Source organism: Emys orbicularis, chromosome 1, assembly GCF_028017835.1.
Source record: "Emys orbicularis isolate rEmyOrb1 chromosome 1, rEmyOrb1.hap1, whole genome shotgun sequence".
Lineage (NCBI taxonomy): Eukaryota > Metazoa > Chordata > Testudines > Emydidae > Emys > Emys orbicularis.
Window position 1 is genome coordinate 268952866 of NC_088683.1, and position 17422 is coordinate 268970287.

Consider the following 17422-nt stretch of genomic DNA (forward strand, 5'->3'; position numbering starts at 1 on the left):
TGCAACCAAAACACAAATTTTAAAAATGATGAGTTGTACACCCAACAAACTGAAAATAATCAAAACCAAGTTTGCTTTATTTATGAAGTTTGTAAGGAGCACATTTCAACTGCTTTATTGTATTAATGAGAAAAAGCTTGGTGAGCCCATGCTGCAATGTTTTTCAATTAACCGTATAAAAATGTTGAGAATAGAAATGAAATATTCCTTTAGTACATATATAATGTTGATAGGTGACGTGCAGCAAATGGACTGTAGGCCCATATAATATATGCAGTTCAACCACTTAAATAAACATACAAATAATCTAAGTCAAATGAGTCAATTGTTTTTAGTCTCTTAGGTTAATGCCCTGCAAACTAAGGCCCAGGTCATTCCCTCTGATTAAAAACCACTGAGAGGTTTCTGAAATCTTTACAAAGATCCCCTCAGAGTTCTTCCCAAATTATTTCATTGTATGTCTCTTCCCCTCCCCTACCAATGCTTGCCACAAAACAGACCAAAAGAGCACATCCAGAAACGTGGCATATTCCAGGGCATCTTGCAGGAGGGCAGGGGTCATCTGTAGGGAGGCGCTGTGTATTTGCACTGGCTCTGGACCCCAGTATCCTTCCCCCATCCTTGGTAAAGAGGGAGGAAGAAACTACTTATATATTTTTATTCTCCTTCACTCATATCCTGGTGACCTGCACAGCTCAGGATAGGATAGGACTTGGCCTTAAACTGTGGTCATTGTCAAGAAAGTGACTTTTTAAAAAATGGTAGCATGTTAGTCAACAGAGCTGCTGCCTCTGTTTATCTGGAGTTGTATCTATTTACTTTCGTAACAGAAATAAAGATTTACTGTTAACTTTTTAGAGCCAGCACAGCTATGAGAAAGTTAAGTTAATTCTGTTTTGGCTCATATATTAACATAATTGTTAATTAAGCAGATTCTGCCATCAGTCACACAAGGTGCTGCATCTCTGAAGACTATAGGCATGTGCAGCACATTTCATTAGGGTGTGCACCCAGGGAATTTTATGTATTTATTTTTTTAAAAGGCAAACATCATAAAGGTTGGGGTGCGGGAGGGAGTGTGGGGTGTGGGAGGGGGTGCGGTGTGCAGGAAGGGGCTCAGGGCAAGGGATTGGGGCAGAGGAGGGGTGCAGGGTTTATGAGGGGGCTCAGGGCAGGGGGTTGGGGTGCAGGAGGGGTGCGGGGTGCAGGCAGGGGGCTGGGGTGCAGGAGGGGTACGGGGTGCGGCAGGGGGCTCAGGGCAGGGAGTTGGGGGGTGGAGTGCAGGAGGGGGCTCAGGGCAGAGGGTTGGGGTGCAAGGTGCAGGCAGGGGGCTCAGGGCAGGGAGTTGGGGGGCAGGGTGCAGGAGGGTTCGGGCTCTGGCCCGGCGCCGCCGCCGCCGCTTTCTTGCAGTGGCGTGTTGCCTGCCTGCCTGCCCTGGCCCCACGCCGCGCCGCTCACCACGTCCCTGCGCTGCCCTTGCCACACCTCCAGGTACCTCCCCCGAAGCTCCCATTGGCAGCGGTTCCCCGTTCCCGGACAATGGGAGCTGCGGGAGGCGGTGCCTGGAGCAACGCACGGAGCCCTCTGCCCCCCCTTCCCCGGGGCCCCAGGGACGTGATGCCGGCCGCTTTTGAGAGCGGCGCGGGGCCTGCGGCACCACGGGGGGCAAATCCCGCAGGCATTAGGGTGTGCCTGGGCACACCCCGTACACACGCCTATGGGTAGATGCAACTGAAGGCACGTGAGAATTTGGACTGCAAAATCTTAATTACTAACAGGAACGTATGATAAGAAAAGACCAGAACTTGACTTTTAGGTACCACACTGATTTGAACTTGTAAAATAGAAGTCATAAAAGTCTGGGTCTTGAAGTTAAGAAGGTACAATTAAATTTGGGAACCCTATGTCACTATGCCTCAGTGGGTCACTGCTGAGAATACCAAATTCAGGACAGACCTCTGAGAAATAGGTCAGACTCACCACAAACTGGTGGTTACTCTATCATTAGATTATACCAAGCCAGTAACAAAAATGAACTTCTGTCTCACCACACTGGTTAACAAGAAGCCAAAAATGCAGTCTCCTTAGGCATTCTAGCTCTTGGTGCAGCACCCAGACACTAGACTTTGAGTGGTTACTGAAAACCTATTTCGTCAAATACAGGGTCCTTTTAATCCCAAGAAACCAATTCCATCAAATATAGGATTCTTCCAATCCCACATAGCCAGGTCAATATATAACTTAGATCATCTTCTTTTCTATATGGATTCCAGATGTGGGTGCATAGGCACGCCATGTGCCAGAGCTCGAACTGCTCGTAGTAGTGTCTGTTGACAGGCACGTGTGACGTGTGTCAGCCGTGTGATTCGTCCTAGGCTTTAAGAGTCTGTGTGGGTCGACGCCGCTCCAGTTCCCTCTTACTCCTGCATGGCTAGAATCAGAAGCGCTGTTCCTCGGTGCTCTTAGCTTGCTAAGAGAGCCCTTGTCCATTCTTTCTGTAAATAGTATTTCTAGTTGTATATAGTTGGCTGACAGTTTTTAGTCATTTAGATCTCCCCTCTTGGACTTTTTTTCCCTTGCAGGGCACTCCCCCATCCTGGGGACTATGTCCCGGCAAGCCGGCTTCAAAAGGTGTGCTACGTGCCCACGCTCCTTCTCTGAGAGTGACAAGCACCAATGCTGTCTCTATTGTCTTGGTGAAGCCCACTTGGCGCTAGCTGCTCCATCTGCTGCTCATTCCTACCTCAAACTCGGGAAGCTAGGGAACTTCTCCTCGTCAATTGCCTGGTGGAGGAGGCGCACTCGGATCTGGCACTGACATATCTGCCAGAGTGACGCCTGTCACTTGTTCCATCTGATACTTATGGCCAAGCTCATGCTTCTGTGTGTGGGCTCCCCATAGCGCTCTGGGTCTCCGGCCGCCTTGAGGCTTCCATTTCCTTCGGATGAACCTTTCCTGCTCTGGCAGCATCTTGCTCTGCTCCAACTCACCACTGGTATCACCCGTGGCTGAACCTCTCCTGCTCCAGGACCGCCCTGTTCTGCTTCGTCTTGCACTGGTGGCAGACACGGCCTGGCTTCTGTCGGACCCAATTCTGAGTGGTCTTCTGAGCGGAACCCACATTCTCCCCTGCAAGCTCTTATAGTCCGGACCCCTGGCACCAGCCCTACCTGCCAGCGTGTGGCCCTTCCCCCGAGGCATGGTTCCATTACCCATGGGGGGCCTCCGATGCCCGGTGACCCATATGCCTGGCCACACTGGTGCGCTTGGTATCCTTACCGAGACTGCAGGGTACTGCCGCTGCCAAATCATCGTCTATCCCCTACTCGCACTGCTGCTCCTCTACAACAAACCCTAGGACGTTGCCACACCGCAAGTCCCTACCAGAGCCTCCTTGTCCCCGGACCAGCCTTACCCTCAATGCCTGCAAAAGCTGTCTCTCCACCGCCCACACACACAGTGACCTCACTACTCTGCCTCTGCCACCTCCATCTTCCCACAACGTCCATCCAAGCAGTCCTTTTGAATCTTTCCCCGAGATCCGCAAACCTCTCTCAGCCCCTTCCACGGCTACTCAGATGGTTTTGGGGGACTGTCTTGCCCTGTTTGCCCACCACTGGGGAAAGATCGCCACTGACAGTTGTGTGCTGGATGTTTTTCACCAGGGGTACGTGATAGGGTTCCTCTCCTTCCCTCCTCGTTGCCCGCCCCATGGGATCCTGGGGATCCTTCCATAGAAGGTGGGGCGGGGGGGGGAGGGAGTGGCCACCGCCCCATACAGGATATCCGGTCATTGAACAAATTCATATGCAAGTTCTGCTTCTGGATGGTGTCACTCCTCTTCATTATCCCATCCCTTCCCCATGGAGCCTGGTTCTCAGCTCTTGTTATGAAGGATGCGTATTTTCATGTAGACATCCACCCCGCTCATCGTAAGTTCCTCCGCTTCGCAGTGGGACACTCCCACTATCAGTTCTGGGTCCTCCCCTTTGGGATCGCCACCCCTCCCCGTGTCTTCATGAAGGTCTTCATGGTCGTTGTGGCCTAAATGCGCCGTCTAGGCCATTCCATATTCACTTAGCTGGATGACTGGTACCTCGTTGCACTCTCAACTGCCTCCTTGCCACTTATCCAGACCCTCTGGGTCCTTCTCACCAGCCTGGGGATCTGCATCAATGAGGACAAGTCGGTTATCGACCCTGCCTGTACACTCACCTTCATGGGGTGCACCTGGACTCAGTCACGGCCCGCGCCTTTCTCCCATTGGATCAATTTTCCTCCCTCACCGTGCTCATTGTGCAACTACACCACCATTCATGTACACACATCCGGCAGTTCCTCTCCCTCCTTGACCACGTGGCGGTCTTTGCTTCGGTCATACCATGTATCCGCCTTCATATGTGCTGCCTCCAACTGTGGCTCTGGTAGGTCTACAACCTACAGTTGGACCACTGGGGCAAGCCAGTCCTGATCCCTGCCTCCGTCCTGGCTTCCTCACCTGGTGGTGCCAAGTATCAGAGGGGTAGCCATGTTAGTCTGTATCCACAAAAACAACGAGGAGTCCAGTGGCACCTTAAAGGCTAACAGATTTATTTGGGCATAAGCTTTCATGGGTAAAAAAGCCTCTTCTTCAGATGCATGGAGTGAAAATTACACATACAGGCATAAATATACTGGCACGTGAAGAGAAGGGAGTTACCTTACAAGTGGAGAACCAGTGTTGACAAGGCCAATTCAGTCAGGGTGGATAAGGAGGTCTCAATACCAAGAGAGGGAAAATTGCTTTTGTAGTGAGCCAGCCACTCCCAGTCCCTATTCAAGCCCCGACCAGGGGTATTCTATCTGCTACCCGAGATCCATAAACCTTGGAAATCTTGGATGCCCCTTCATCTCAGGCATTGGCACTCTTACAACAGGATTATCTGGCTATTTGAACTCTCTCCTCAGACCCTATGCTACCAGCACTCCTAGCTATCTTCGAGACACTACCGACTTCCTGAGGAAACTACAATGCATTGGTGATCTTCCTGAAAACACCATCCTGGCCACCATGGATGCAGAAGCACTTTACACCAATATTCCACATGAGGATGGACTACAAGCTGTCAGGAACAGGATCCCTGATGAGGCCACAGCACGCCTGGTGGCTGAGCTTTGTGACTTTGTTCTCACCCACAACCATTTAAGATTTGGGGACAACTTACACCTTCAAGTCAGCGGCACTGCTATGGGTACCCGCATGGCCCCACAGTATGCCAATATTTTTATGGCTGACTTAGAACAACGCTTCCTTAGCTCTCGTCCCCTAACGCCCCTACTCTACTTGCGCTACATTGATGACATCATCATCTGGACCCATGGAAAAGAAGCCCTTGAGGAATTCCACCATGATTTCAATAATTTCCATTCCACCATCGACCTCAGCCTAGATCAACCCACACAAGCGGTCCATTTCCTGGACACTACTGTGCTAATAAGCGATGGTCACATAAATACCACCCTATACCAGAAACCTCCTGACCGCTATACTTACCTACATGCCTCCAGCTTCCATCCAGGACACACCACACGATCCATTGTCTACAGCCAAGCTGTAAGATACAACCGCATTTGCTCCAATCCCTCAGACAGAGACAAGCACCTACAAGATCTCTATAGAGCATTCTTAAAATTACAATACCCACCTGCTGAAGTGAAAAAACAGATTGACAGAGCCAGACGAGTACCCAGAAGTCACCTCCTACAAGACAGGCCCAACAAAGAAAATAACAGAACACCACTAGCTGTCACCTTCAGCCCCCAACTAAAACCTCTCCAGCGCATCATCAAAGATCTACAGCCTATCCTGGAAAACGATCCCTCATTCTCTCAGACCTTGGGAGGCAGGCCAGTCCTCTCCTCGCTTACAGACAGCCCCCAAACCTGAAGCAAATACTCACCAGCAACTACACACCACACCACAGAAACACTAACCCAGGAACCAATCCCTGTAACAAACCCCGTTGCCTACTCTGTCCCCATATCTACTCTAGCAACACCATCATAGGACCCAACCACATGAGCCACACCATCAGGGGCTTATTCACCTGCACATCTACTAATGTGATATATGCCATCATATGCCAACAGTGCCCCTCTGCCATGTACATTGTCCAAACTGGACAGTCTCTACGCTAAAGAATAAATGGACACAAATCAGACATCAGGAACGGTAACATACAAAAGCCAGTAGGAGAACACTTCAATCTACCTGGACATTCAATAACAGATTTAAAAGTAGCCATCCTTCAACAAAAAATCATCAAAACAGACTTCAAAGAGAAACTGCAGAGCTGGCACCTTTAAGACTAACAGAAGTACTGGAGCATAAGACTAACTCGGCTACCCCTCTGATACTTGATACCTGGGGGTTGTTACCCAGGAATACAACACATGTATAAGATACAAGTCCATGGCCAATATTCATAACTTCAGATACAAAGATGATACATGCATATAAACAGGATAATGGTACTTAGCAACTCATAACTTATCCATTGACACCTTATATGACATACTTTATACAAGATTTGTTGCAATTGTATAACAGTGGTAGCAACAATGATAAAAATGGTCATATTCAATCATACAGAATCACACCTTCTCATGCCATTTTCGTGTAACTTTAGAAATTAACTATTTGAAGTCAGAATATATATTCAGTAATGATTCTGAATAAATGACCAAACAGTTTGACTTTTGATGCAACGTTTCAGTTCTTGAATAGTAATACAGGATATTTCATTGTGCCTTGTCAACTATAATCAGGGTCCCGTGTCATCTGTGCTTCAGTGCCCACAAAATTTGTTGCAGAATTGTGCTTCAGAATTTAAACTTTTATTAAAAAAAAAGGTTATTGGCCTAACTGTTGTAAAGAAAACTTGAAAATATTAAGGGGGTAGACCAATGCAGTGCTATCTTCCTGACAATAGACAGCTGGTTTTTTTAGATAGCCTGAGACAATATATATGAGGATTGTGAACTGTCCCATTTATCTCAGTGATTAAAATAGTAACCTTTAAGTTTCACAATTTACACTCATCTATTTAATTGCTGATCACATTTGGCAGAAAAAACTTACCCCAAAAGCCCAACCTGCCTCTACCTTCCCATTCCTACTGAAAAATACAATTCTTCTTCCTCGATTAGTGTTCCTATGGGTGCTCAACATCAGGATGTGCATGTGCTCTGTACTCTTGATCAGAATGTGACTCTCAACTGTGCACCTATCTCAGGGCAGACTGTCAGAAAACAAGGGCAGACACCCCAAACTGGTGGTATATTCTATTATTAGCTTTCACCAAGCCAGTAACAAATATGAATCCTAAATTACTATACCAGTTTTACCATGGAATCACAGATAGTCCCCTTAGACTCTCCCGCCTATTTTGCCACCCAGACAAACTGAACTTTGTGATAAAAGGTTATATAACCCCCAAATCACACCACATCAGGTTTCTCCCAATCCCAAAGGATCAGTCTGTAACCCCAGATCAGTTGGTACTCTGGATCTCACATCAAAGACAACGCTGGCAGCCAATTCTATAGTAAACTAACTATAAATTTATTAGCTAAGAAAAAAGTGAGAGTTATTGAGAGGTTAAAGCAGGTAAAATACATTAACAGGTGAGTCAAAGTTTGTAAGTCCAAAATTATAGCAGAGATGTAGTTTCCCAAAAGTTTTTTCAGGCCTATACAGAATAACACTGAGGATCTCTGCCTTCGTGTTCAGTTATTGTATTCTGTTAGAACCCAAACCATCCAGAGATAAAGGATCATTCCTTGAAATCCATTTTATTAGCTTCTTCTTACAGATAACAATCTGACAAGTGTTTTCACTCACTGCATGGTACTTGCTTTGAAATTAGCATTCTACTTTATTTGCATTCACAAGATGTCTTTGATGAGTAATTTAGTTAGTGATATACATAATGTAAATGCCTGCCATTACATTATAATAGAAATAGATATTTGAAAACAATTCAAATAACATTCCATTACTTTTCATGAAGTTTTAACACCTGAATACATTCTTACATTAGCACACCTTTGATACAGGGTTATTTAATTACTGGGGCATACATAATGTAAATGTAATGTAATAATAAACAGGATATAGACAAGTGAAAACACTACAGTTAACATCTCTTTTGATCTATGCTAACATACAAGTGAATTGGCCTGAATACACTGTAATACCTTTTAACACCTTTGATATTCATACACAAGTGAATTGGCCTATGGCTTTGGCTTGAGCTGGTCTGTCAGTGTCACACATAGATTTTCATCAGCAGTGTCTGCGGGTTCACTCCTGCACCCTTGATATCATCAGGACCCAGTACAAAGGTATATGGGGGGCAAGCTGGGGCCCTCTGCAGCTCCAGTTCCTCCATGTGTTATGTCCAAGATCCTGGGTTTCAAATCCTGCCAGACTTGCTGTAAGTCTTTTACCCACCATGACAGGCTTTCAAACTGTCTTGAAGAGAGTCAGATCTCCAAATGTAAGATCTACTCAGGATTTTAAAGCAGAACTAAAAAATTGAGGACAGACTAAAAATCTAGTCTGAGATTCGTGGGGTCTGAGTCGCTGCCCTGTACGTTGGACTTGATTACTCAGGGAGTCCCAGCCACTGTCACTGCTGCTGCAATAATAAGCAAAGACCCTGGGGGCCCTTCAGAACCGTCCAGGCCCTCAAAACAGAAGAGACCCCATTCTCTAGAATGAGATAAGAGAAGAGGAGAGTGAACTTCTTGGTTTGGGTGTTAGAAGACCTAGCATCGCAGCATGGCTACTGCTGAGGCTCCCACCATCTCCAGTACCAAGAGCTTGGCATAGCAAGAAGCTATCTAGTAAACAACCTAGGGCACCACTGGCATTGGCACTGGCCTTTGAGGCACAAGGACTCTAAAGCCATGTCAAAGTCATCATCAGTGTTGTCTTCTGTAGCCAGCTGAGAAGGGTGCACAGATTGCTCCTCAGTACTATCTCCAGTACTTCCAGATATACTGACTCCTGAGGATCCCTATCCAGAGTCTGTTGCCACGCAGGCTCCTTTTCCCTAACAACCTTCAGATTCTGGAAGAAACTGAGTCACTATTGGTGAGGGGTATGAGAGAGACTCCCCACTTGTACTGATTTATCTCATGCAGTCAACTTACCCTCTGGTCCTACCTTCTACAATGGCGAGTTGTCCTCAGGTACTGACACGGTCATTAGCCCCACACAAAAACCCTTTGAGAACATGGAGAGTGACATCCAACCAATACAAATATATTTTCTGGTACCATCTTACCAAGTGGGGAAAAAGAAACACTACATTCCCACAAAGCCTCTTCCTCGCAAGATGAGCCAGTTAATCTTTCCTCACCATCTTATGCTGATGATTTCAAGGCCTTTTAAGACCTTATACTATGAATAGCAGAAACCTTACAAATTCTATTAGAGGAGCTATAAGAACCCCAACATTCCCTGCTGGACATTCTCCATACATCTCCTATGGGCAAAATTTGCCATACCCATCAATGACGCTCTACTGGTCTTATCTCATACAGTATGGCAAACTCCAGCTACTATGTCGCTCACATGTGACTGGGCTGACAAAAAATACTATATTCCACCCAGTGGCTCAGAGCATTTTTTCCTCTCCTAACCTAACTCCTTGATTATAGAGGTCATCACCAAATGAAACAGGCAATATTGATCCCATTTGACACCATCTAAAAAGGAACTGAAATAGCTGGACCTTCTTGGACACAACAGCAACTCCTCAGCCTCTTTACAGTACAGAGTAGACAATTACCAAGTCCAGGTTGCAAAATATGATTTACAAATGATCTAAAGTTTTCATCTTCTATTGAACACCTACCACAGGATGAGATGGAACAATTTCAAACTCTCATAATGGAAGGCCAGACAATTGCCAAAGCATCTCTCCAGTTCTCGCTTGATGCTGCCAATACAGTTGTATGTCCTATGGCTATGGCAGTAGTCATGCATCAAGCTTCTTGGCTGCAGTCCTCTGGCCTTCCCCAAAAGGCACAAAACACCACAAGGACCTCCCTTTTAAGGAATCCTAGTCAGTGATGCCACAGACAGAACCCTTCATACACTTGAAGACTACTGAGCGACACTACAATCTGAGGATCTATACATCTGTGACAAAGAGAATGTACAGTAGATGGCAGATGGCTCAATGGACTTGCCCAGTCCACTACCAGCCAGTGAGACCAGCTGAACATCCAAGAAAAGTCCAGATTCACTAGGAAAGGGCCATTTTCTACAATCACTTTCAAGTTGGCGATGTCTTCAAAACGACCGTTTTGACCTGTTGGTCAAGGGTCACTATCTATCTCCCTATCCAGATCCTACACTGCACCATTCCTCCCTCCACCCTTATGGGGATTGCCTCTCCCATTTTCCACCTTCCATGTAGCTAATCACCTCAGACAGACAGACCCTGGAGGTGATTTCTACAGGTTATTTCATCCAGTTTAGCTCCTTCCTGCCCCCGACCCTGTTCACCATCCCTCTTCAGGGACCCTTCTAATGAGGGTTTCTAGAGGCAGGAGGTACAATCTCTTCTAACAGGAGGGGTAATCAAAGCTGTTCCACCAGACTTCTTCAAGAGAGGGTTCTATTCCTGATCCTTTCTGATCCCCAAGAAAAGCTGGGGCTGGGGACCAATTCTGGACCTCAGCACTTAGAACACCTTCTTCCACTCTCAGTGGTTCAGAATGGTAACTGTAGCAGTGATAATTCTATCGCTGGATCCAGGAGATTAGTTTGTCTCCCTTGACCTTCAGGATGCTTGTTTTCATATAGCCATGCACCCCTCACACAGGCATTTCTTGTTTTTCCTAGTGGGCAGGGAACACTACCATTATTGCATATTACCCATCGGCCTTTCCACCACCCCAGGGGTCTTTACTGAAGTCATCTTGGCCATCACAGCCCATCGTCTCCAGTTGGAAATAATCAAATTTCCATACCTGGTCAATTGGCTCCTGAAAGGTGGCTAATTTCTCAAGGTACAGATAGCAACTACCAAGGCCCCATCCTTGTTTGACTCCTTAGGCCTCTGGCTCAACGCAGAAAAATCTGTACCCACACCCACTCAACAGCTAGACATCATCGGGGCCACTCTGGACTCCTCCATTGCTGGAGAATACTTGCCCATGGTAGGTTTGCCAAATGTCCAGCCTCATTTCAGCAATACACCAGAGCCTGCAAACCACAGCATGGGCTTGTCTGCAACTCCTGGGCCATATGGCAGCCCCTACGTTTGTGACACCCTTAGCGAGACTACACTTCTGATGTCTTCAAGCCTGACTAAGAACTATCTACATCCTCAACAAGCACATTCTATCCAAGCAGGTGTTGATATCTCATTGGGGCTTCGATACTCTAAATTGATGGGAAGATCCACAAAAAGTATACATGGGAGTTCCATTCTTGGAGCCTCCTCCCACGAGGATCATTACTGTAGATGCCTCCCTGCTAGGCTGAGGTGTGACTTTCACAGCTCAGAGCAAATGGACCCCCCAGGAGGCAACCTTCCATATCAACATATTCGAACTCAGAGCAGTTTGTTTACCAGCTCTTCCTACCCCACATTAGGGGCAGTCCAATCCAAATAATGATGGAACAGAGCAACAATGTATTATATCAATCAACAAGGAGGAGTAAGATCATAGTTCTAATGTTCCAGTTCCGTATCACACTTCATACAGATCTCAATGGTTTACCTATCAGGACTGGAGGACGCTGTGGCGGATTCTTTCAACAGGCATTTACGCTTCAACAACGAGTGAGAGCTCAACAACACAGTAGTCTGAAGGATATGTCTTGTCTGGAGTCATCCCGAGATGAAATCTCTTCACAATACCATTCGATGTGAAGTGCAGATGTTTCAGTTTGATGGGAGGGCATGGCAGCAACTCAACAGGAGATGCTTTAGTGATCCCTTGAGCTTGCATATTACTATATTCTTATCTGATGCCATTACAGCTCAAAGTCTTGAACAAGTTGAAACAGGAGAAATTTGTAGCCATCCTCATATCACCATCATGGCCAAGTCAGGTATGGTTCCTAGCTGGTTTGCATATCTCAGCAACCACCTCTTTGCCTTCCCCTGACAGCAGATCTCCTCACTAAGGACGGAGTCAAGATCCATCACTCACCTCAACATCTCAATGTTTCACCTCAAGGCCTGGCTACTAAATGGCTCCCTAGTATAGAACAAGACTGCTCTACAGAGATACATTCAAAACTGCTCAATAATAGGGAATTCACTAAGAGGAAAACTTACCTACAGAAGTGGAAACATTTTCAAGTTTGGTGCAGCCACCCATGTTTACCTGCTCTCAGGTCTTGTCTGGTTTACATTCTCGATTACCTGCTAAATTTAAGAAGCACAGGATTATCACTGATTTTAATTAAGGTTCACCTGGTTACCATCACAGCTTCCCCCTCTACCCCCCATCGAGAGGTTTTCAGTCTTTACTCACTTGACCACTGCAAGGTTTATTAAGGGTCTGTTCATCCTTTCTCCTCCTGTCAGGGAACCTACTCCACCATGGGACCTCAACATAGTTCTTAATAAGCTGAGGTAACTCCTGTTGAATTTACAGAGAGATGTTTCCTCCTTCATTTGCCCCTCAAGACATCCTTCTTCATAGCCATCGCCTCAGTCAGGAAGGTATGGGGAACTAGGATCCCTGATGGCTGACCCCACCATACATTGTGTTCTATTGGATACAATTTGACATTACAGCCACACCCTCGCTTACTTAGTTTCTTCGGAGTTTCACATTAATCAGGAGATTCACCTACTGGTATATTATCCCAAGTCTCACTCTTCGAGAGGAGCTTTGAGCTTCCATAGAGTGAATGTAAGAAGAGGTCTCATCTTTTACCTTAATAGAGGTAAGCCCTTTAGGATTTACCTGTTGCTTTTCATCTTGATAGCAGAATGAAAGAAAGGACACTCGATCTCCACCCAAAGACTGTCTAAGTGGGTTTTGGGATGCAGCTTAACATGTTATTAAGCTTCCATTAGGGCTCAATATAACTCTGTGGCCTAACTGAAAAACCCACCTATCTCAGTCATCTGCTGAGCAGCCACCTGGTCTTCAGTGCACACATTTTCCTAGCACTACACTCTTGTGCCTGTTTCCAGAACGGATGCTGTTCTATGGTCTGTACCGGATTGGTCTCATTGGCGCGCTCCTCCATAATTGAGGTACTGCTCATGAATCTCCTGAAGTGGTGCCCCATAGGGACGCTACTTGAAGAAGGATAGGTGGTTCTTCGAGTAGATGCAGACGGGTGTTCCACTTATATGTGTGCATGCCCAGTGCGCCGGAACTGGAGATTTTTGTCTAGTAGTACCCGTAGAGGGGTGGCGCTCGTGGCTGTGGCCCTTCCCCGGCTATATGAGGTGGCACCGCCCTGACTCTCCTCAGTTTCTTCTCACCGCACATGGCTGGAGTCAGAGTTGTGTTTGTAGTGTGATTGTAGTCTCACAGCCTCGCATTTAGTCTTAGCCTAGTTTATAGTATTTAGTAAGTTAGAATTAGATAATATTAGTTGATAGTGTTCCCCAGTGATGTTCTCACCGGGGTTTAAACACTGTCCTTCATGTGGAAGGGTAGTTCCCAACAGCAACTCCCACAAGTGGTGCTTGCTTTGTTTCAGCGAGGCCCACCTTAAAGCGTGCTGTTCAATTTGTAAATCGTTTAAAAAGCAGACTCAGGTGGCGCAGGACCGTCACCTCAAGCAGCACTTGCTGCGGTGTACTGAGGCACACCTTGGGCTGAAGATCGCCTTTGGGTTTGGACGCTCCTGCTGCCTCTTGTTCCAGGGCAAGCACTTCATCAAAGAGGCGGGGGAGCCATTCTCCATGATCGGCGCCAAGGAAGAGGTCTCATAAGACCAATTGGGACCGCTCCAGGTCATGGGGCGACTCCTCTCCCCCAGGAAAAGTGCGGACCAGCACAAGTCTGGTTCTGGCGTGTGGGATGGCCTGGATACCTCTGACTCTTTCTTGGTACCAAATGGGAAGGGCAGAAACCCCATACCGTTGACTCCAGTTCCAGCCTCTGGGCATCCATTGAGTCCAGTACCAATGTGGGAGATGCTGAGTACAGACTGTGTCCATGTCGTCGGTGTACCAGGCATCCGCAGACTTCCTCTGCCTTTAAGTCCCGACCTCATCGTTGGTCCAGCACTTTCCCAGGCCTGCACCTATGCTCCACCCCCACCCCAATGGAGTGAGCCGCTGAACCTTCGTGTCTGTCGGCACCACATTTAGACGCTCCCTTTCCCCTAGTGAAGATGGAGCTGGTACCGGAATCAGTGCGGGGGACCTCAGCACTGGGACTCTCTTTGGGCTGCTGCATTCGATGGCGCAAGTGCTCCCATGGCGGCTCTCACCACTTTCGACATCAACACGTTTGGGCGCTCTGGTACCACTATTTGTGATGGGACTGATGCTTCCCATGGCACTGGCATGCTCAATACTGACATTCTGCTTTCATTGGGGGTGCCGATTCCCTCTTTGTTCTGGCTGATGGATTAATCAGACCACCTATTGGCTCCGTCAGGTGTTGCGCCGCCCATGTCACCGAGATCCTAGGGCTCTGATTCTGAGTTGGAGTTATCATCTTCCCGCTCCATCACCTGATGAGCTTTGGGGGCCGCCAATGGACCAGTGTGGCTCCCAGGGTTGGTGTGTGCCCTCTGACCAGGATGGAGGTACCTGGCCCAACCCCTATTGGCCACCAATGTCATACCTATAAGAGTGGCCTTGGACTCAGTGGGACGCTTGTTGTTGGTGGAGATCCTGTTCTTGGTCTTGTTCGAAGTTGAAGTCACCTGCTCAGTCAACGGTGGTGGCTTCGGATCAAGCACAAGCCCAGGCGGTCTTCCTCCCCGCAGAGCCGATGTTGTCCTCACTCCAGGGGACTTCTTTGCGGGAGCGAGAGCTGGTTTTGGCTCAGCTGAGACCTTCGTTCTCATCACCGGATGATACCATGCCTGGTTCATCCTCCTCTTCTATTCCGGAGGACTTTAAGGCATATCAGGACCTTTTACGCTGCATAGCCGCATCCCTGGGCATCCAAGCAGAGTTCCTCCAAGAGAACACTCCCAAACTGGTGGATGTTTTATAGCTTGCCATTCCTGGGAGAGTGGCCCTTCTGATCAATGATGCACTCTTTGAGCCGGTGAGAGCCCTGTGAAGTACACTGGCCTCAGTACCGATGGATGCAAAATGCCTGGAAAAGCGCTACTTTGTTCCCATGCAGAGATTTGAGGGGTGCTTTTCCGACCTGTCCCCGAATTCTCTGGTCAGAACGGTGGTAAACAACAGGGCCCAGCAGGGAAGTTTCAAGTATACCCCCAAGGACAGAAACTCCAAGCAGGTGGATCTTCTAGGCAGGAAGATCTATACCTCATTGTCCTTACAGATGATGATCGCAAATCAACAGGCTTTGCTGGTCAAGTATGATTTCCTTAATTGGTCAGTATGGCTCAATTCAAGGACAGTTGCCCAAACCTCGCTTGAGAAGTTCCAGGAGTTCGTTGAAGAAGGCTGCTTGATGGCTAAAATGTCTTTGCACTCTGCCCTGGATGTTGTGGACACCTCAGCCAGGTTTATGCCGTGGCAGTAACTGTAAGGAGGGCTTCCTGGTTGCAAAACATCTGGGATCATTCTGGATGTCCAGTAATTCATTGAAGACTTGCCCTTTGATAGCCGAGTCTTGTTCTTGGACAAGACTGATGACACTTTGCATTCCTTCAAGATTTCCAGAGCTACCTTGAGGTCCTTGGGAGTGTACCCTACAAAGAGGGATAGATTCCACAAGAGGAAGCAGTTGGGCTCAAGCTGAGGACTCCACATGCCCTTCCTTGGCACAGGGCAAACACCCATTTTGACTCCTCTGTCCAGAGCACTGGTCCAGTCGTTCCCCCACCCCTTTGGGGATAGCCTGGCTTGCTTTTACAATGCTTGGGACTCGATTATCTCCAACAGCTGGGTCTTAGACACTGTCAGATTGGGCTGAGCATTACAGTTCCTTTCCATGCCCACTTCCCCACCTCCTTCCCCATGGGACACCTCTCATCAGACACTGCTCATCGAGCAGATCAGCTCCCCAGAAAACAAGGATATCTAGGACACAGGTGTGGGACTCTGGACATTGCTGTCAAAATTCTTGGATCAAGAGTGCATGGGCGCACACACATCCTGAAGTGGACCACCCATAGGGACACTGCTTAAAGAAGGAGGAGAAATCACTTACCTTGTACAGTGAATAACATTACCTCTCCTTACTTTTTCTGCTGCCAAAACCTCTAGCTTCTCTTTCTAATAACTAAATCTTTATGTGATCGGAATAAAGATCTGTGGCATATATTGAAAATGTGAGGACACTGAATTTAATATAAAAATATAAAACAAGGCTACTGTAGTAATTGTATTACTTATAGTCATGTTTAATTCATTAAATGTAAATTTTTAATTAAAATTAAGCAACCACAGAATTTCCAGTTGGCTGCACCAGAGAATCCCAGGCTGTTTTTGCAGAATTCAGGTGAAGCTGGCCACGGAGTATATGAAGTCTTGATTATAATTACAGAACTGGGTGACTGTGTTGACTGGGGAAGTGAGGAAGCAGGACTAATTCCCTAACACATTGCTTATGGAAAAGTACAGCCAAAGGAGGGCACTCAAAAAGTAGACTTACGACTGTAACAGATCACTCCTGTCGGTCTTTACTTGCCTGTGTGTCAAGGGCTCTCATACCTAAAATGTTAGCGACGTGGTTTCATGCTTCTGAACTTTGATCTAAGGACACTCATACAGGTGGGAACTTTTACTATAAGAATTATTACTGAAGACACTCACGCAATTTAAATAAATACCTGTAGACTGAGATTTTTAGTGCTACCTATTTGCACATTGTATTTGCTTTTAGTTTGTAATCGCCAGTAGGGCGATGGTAGGAAACAAAAGCATAGGTAAATTAAGTTGCTTTCAGTGTTTAGACCAGTGGTGGGCAACCTGCCGCCCGCAAGCTGCCCGCGGCCCATCAAGATAATCCGCTAGCGGGCCGCCTGACAGTTTGTTTACATTTGCACGGCCGCCCGCAGCTCCCAGTGGCCGCGGTTCGCTGTTCCCGGCCAATGGGAGCTGTGGGAAGCGGCGGCCAACACGTCCCTGCCGCCCACGCTGCTTGCGCAGCTCCCATTGGCCAGAAACGGCGAACCGCGGCTACTGGGAGGTGCAGGCGGCCATGCAAATGTAAACAAACTGTCTGGTGGCCTGCCAGCGGATTACCCTTGCGGGCTGCAGGTTGCCCACCACTGGTTTAGACTGTCAC

General features: G+C 47.3%; 1 protein-coding gene across 3 annotated transcripts in view; it reads left to right on the forward strand.

The window, feature by feature from the left end:
* DOCK9 (dedicator of cytokinesis 9) overlaps window positions 1–17422 on the forward strand; it is a 308951-nt gene that overhangs the window by 122545 nt on the left and 168984 nt on the right. The gene's annotated exons all lie outside the window — the stretch shown is intronic.